Source organism: Tamandua tetradactyla, chromosome 1, assembly GCF_023851605.1.
Source record: "Tamandua tetradactyla isolate mTamTet1 chromosome 1, mTamTet1.pri, whole genome shotgun sequence".
Classification (NCBI taxonomy): domain Eukaryota; kingdom Metazoa; phylum Chordata; class Mammalia; order Pilosa; family Myrmecophagidae; genus Tamandua; species Tamandua tetradactyla.
The window spans coordinates 233,915,124-233,919,451 of record NC_135327.1 but is presented as its reverse complement, the minus strand read 5'-3'; the positions used below and the strand labels follow the sequence as shown (position 1 = coordinate 233,919,451).

At 38.7% G+C, this 4,328-nt stretch overlaps 1 non-coding gene across 1 annotated transcript; it reads right to left on the bottom strand.

Moving 5' to 3' along the window:
* Window positions 1–1,330: 1,330 nt before the first annotated feature.
* Window positions 1,331–1,455, bottom strand: LOC143653805 (U4atac minor spliceosomal RNA). Its single transcript, XR_013161538.1, has one exon. It is a non-coding gene; the product is annotated as a U4atac minor spliceosomal RNA (small nuclear RNA).
* Window positions 1,456–4,328: the final 2,873 nt, after the last annotated feature.

The window sequence follows — 4,328 nt, the reverse complement described above, 5'->3', positions numbered from 1 at the left end:
TGTTGACTCTAGAGTTCAATTTGAGGGGAAATGATATCATAACAATATTGGGTCTATAGCTATCCATGAACCAGGAATGTCTTTCCATTTCTTTAGCTCTTCTTTGATTTCTTATATCAGAGTTTCGTAGTTTTACTTATTTAGATCTTGTACATATTTTGTTACATTTATACCTTAGTATTTCAGTTTTTGGTGATAATGTAAATGGTAGTGTGTTTTTAATTTCAAATTCCAATTGTTCATTGCTGGCACACAGGTACGCAGTTGACTTATATCCTGTGCTCTTGCTATAATCACTTCTTAGTTACCAAGCTTTTTGTTGATACGTTGAGATTTTATATATAGACAATCATGTCATCTGCAATCAGAGAGTTTCATTTCTTCTTTCCCAATCTGTATGCCTTTTGTTTCCTTTTCTTATCTTATTACATTGGCTAGGTCTTCCAGTATGACGTTGAGTATGAGTTGTGTGAGGGGACATCCTTTCCTTGTTCTTGATTTTAGGGGGAAAGTACCTAGTTTATTACCATTAAGTATAATGTTAGACGTAGGGTTTTTGTAGATGTTTTTTATCAAGTTGAGCAAGTTCCCCTCTATTCCTAGTTTGCTGAGAATCGTGACCACTACTGGGTATCGATTTTGTCAACTGCTTTTCCTGCATTTTTAAAATATATTCGTATGATTCTTCTTCTTTAGCCTGTAAATGTAATGGATTACATTAATTGATTTTCAAATGTTGAACCAGTTCTGGATACCTGTAATAAATCCCACTCATTTGTGGTACATAATTCTTTTTATGCATGGTTAGAGTTGAGTTGATAACTTTTTTTGATAACTTTTTCATCTATGAGAAATATTATTTACTTATTTTCCTCTCTTGTAACGTGTTTGTCTGGTTTTAGCGTGAGGGTGACATTGGCCTTAGAGAATGAGTTAGGAAGTGTTGCTGCTGCCTTTACATTCTTAAACAGATTATAGAGAATGGTCATTTCCTCCTTAAATGTTTGGTAGAATTCATCATTAAAATCTTGTAGGCCTGGTGCTTTCTTTTTTAGGAGAATTATCAACTATTGATTCAAATTCCTTAATAGCTATAGTCCTATCAGATTATTTATTTCTTCTTGTTTAGGTTTTGGTAGATTGTCTTTCAAGCAATCAGCCCTTTTCATCTAAGTTATCAAATTTAGGGCAGAGTTTTGTTAATGTCCAAGGAACCAATAGTGACACTTTTCTTCCATTTAGAAATTGTGTGTTCTTTTATTTTTCCAGTGAAGAACTTTATATGAAGCTGATTTAAGATTACAAGCTTGATGGAAAATAAGAGTTTCATTTTTCCAAAACCTGCACAAAATAAAGCAAAGGATTAGCTGATGCGGATGTGTTGTGCAGGTGTTAGCAATACTTCCCTCACTAGGCGCTCATTGGACAGTAGTGCAACCCCAAGAAAAGGATGGTTGGAAACTGTGTGTTCTTTCTTGCTTTTTGGTTAGCCTAGCTAGAGGTATATCAGGTTTTTTCTTTGTTTGCTTGTTTTGTTTTGTTTTTGTATGCTGTATGGCAGGGTCACATTTCACTGTTTTTCCACGTGGGTAGCCTGTTATTGCAGCATCATTTGTTGAATTTTTTGTTTGTTTGTTTTCCTTGGTTTCTTTGTTTGGGAAGTGCATGGGCTGGGAATTGAACCCAGGTCTCCCATATGGCAGGTGAGAATTCTGCTACTGAACTATCCTCACACCCTGCAGTTTTGTAGATCCTTTCAAAGAAGAAGCTTTTGGTTTTAATGATTTTCTCTATTGTTTTCCTGTCTCTATATCGTTGATTTCTGCTCTAATTTTTATGATTTCTTGTCTTCTCCTTTGGATTTGCTCTTCTTTTTCTGGTTTCCTAAAGTAGAATCTTAGATGATTGATTTTAGATGCTCCATCTTTCTAATATATGCATTAATGCTATATATTTTCCTCTAAGCATTGCTTTTGCTGAATCCCACAAATTTGGAAAATTTGTATTTTCATTTAGTTAAAAATATTTAAAAATTTTCTATTGAGGCTTAATCTTTGAACCATGTGTTATTTAGAAGTGTGTTATTTAATCTAAAAGTATTTTAGGGTTTTATAGCTATCTTTCTGTTGTTGGGTTCTAGTTTGAAACCGCTGTGCTCTGTGCGCGTTTACTCTTCTGCATTGTTGCGGTGTGCTGACGGCCGCCAGGGCGGCGTGTCTGGGCAAGCGTCTGTGGGAGCTTGAGGAGAACGCATGTCCTGCCGCGGCTGGATGGAGGGTTCTGTTCCATCAGTCAGGCTCAGGTGAGGGGAGCTGCTTAGCCCAAGTATTCCCTTTGTGATTTCCTGCCAGCAGAATCTGTAATCACTGACAGAGGGGTGTTGAAGTCTCTCACTAGAATAGTGGATTTATGTATTTCTCCTTGAAATTCTATCAGCTCTGCCTCATGGATCGTGACTCCTGTTGTTAAGCACTCTTCGATTTGCTAAACCTGCCAGAATGCAGTATCCCAGAAATGGGTTGGCTTTTACAATGGGGATTTATTAGGTAACAGACTGACAGTCCTATGTCCAGGTTAAGGCATCCAGGGAAAGCTATCTGGACTCTGAAGACAGGCTGCTGGTGTCTCGGCTCCTCTATCACGAGAAGGACACGGCGATGTCTGCTGGCCTTCTCTCCAACGTGTCTCCAGGTGTCTGTGCACCCCTGCTTGCTTCTCCTGGGCATTTCTGTCACTAAGCCCTCTCCAAAATGCCTCAGTCTTTTGTTCTCTCATAAAGGACTGCAGTAAAGATGATTCAGACCCACCTTGAATAGGCAGGGTCATGTGTCCATGGATACTACCTAATCAAAAGTTCCTGCCACCACAGCCCTACTGCCACAGGTGGGGCCAAGGGAACTGACCCTTATCATATGCCATGCCCCTGTATTCTTCATAACTCCCCTTGTTCTGCTTGGTTCGAAGCTAATATACCTACTCCAGATTTCTTTTGATTAGTGTTAGCAGGGTATACTCTTTTCCATCCATTTACTTTTAAAAAAAATATTTTTATTGAGACATTTTCACACACATACAGTCCATACATGGTGTACAATCAGTAGCTCACAATATCATCACATAGTTGTATACTCATCACCATGATCATTTTTAGAACATTTACATCACTCCAGAAAAAGAAATAAAAAGAAAAAAGAAAAACTCATACATCCCATCCCCCTTACCCCTCCCTCTCACTGACCACTAGTATTTCAATCTACCCAATTTTTTAGCCTTTATCCTCCCTATTATTTATTTATTTTTATTCCTTATTAATTTCTTTTACTCAGCTGTCCATACCCTGGATAAAAGGAGCATCAGACACAAGGTTTTTACAATCACGCAGTCACACTGTGAAAGCTATGTGGTTATACAGTCATCTTCAAGAATCAAGGCTGCTGGAACACAACTTAACAGTTTCAGGTACTTCCCTCCAGCAACTCCAATACACCATAAACTATAAACTCCAGAAAAACCTCCCAACTTGCTTGAAATCTCTCAGCCACTGAAAGTTTGTCTCATTTCTCTCTCTTCCTTTAGGTCAAGAAGGTTTTCTCTATCCCATGATGCCGGGTCCTGACTCATCCTGGGATTTCTGTCCCATGTTGCCAGGGATATTTACACCCCTGGGAATTGCATCCCACATAGAAGGAGGGCAATGAGTTCACCTGCTGGGTTGGCATAGAGAGAGAAGCCACATTTGAGCAACAAAAGAGGTTCTCTAGGAGTGACTCTTAGGCATAATTGTAAGTAGGCTTAGCTTCTTTGCAGGAATAAGTTGCATAGGGGCGAACCCCAAGACTGATGACTCAGCCTTTTGAATCGGTTGTCCCCACTGCTTGTGAGAATATCAGGAATCCCCCAGATGGGGAAGATGAATATTTCCTCCTTTCTCCTCAGTCCCCTGAGGGGACTTTGCAAATACTTTTTTATTCTCTGACCAGATTACTCTGGGATTTATAGGGGCATCACATGAACCTGGACAAACCAACAAGATCTCATGCCCTATTCAAGATTTGAGGTACTTACGGTGTTCGAATAAACTGACCGTACAAGTTGAATTAGATAATGCAATACCCAAAATATAAATTTTGCACCAAATAAACATACCTTCCTTTTGTCTCACACAGAAGTTGAAGTTTTAAAATATGAGCCATATCATCCTTTACCCTGTATTCTGATTTAACTTAGCCCTATCCACATCAGCTTTATTCATATCTCTAGTCGAAGTCTAATCACTTTATCAACTTTTTAAACAGTTGCTGTATGGGGCACTGCTGACTTTCACAGCT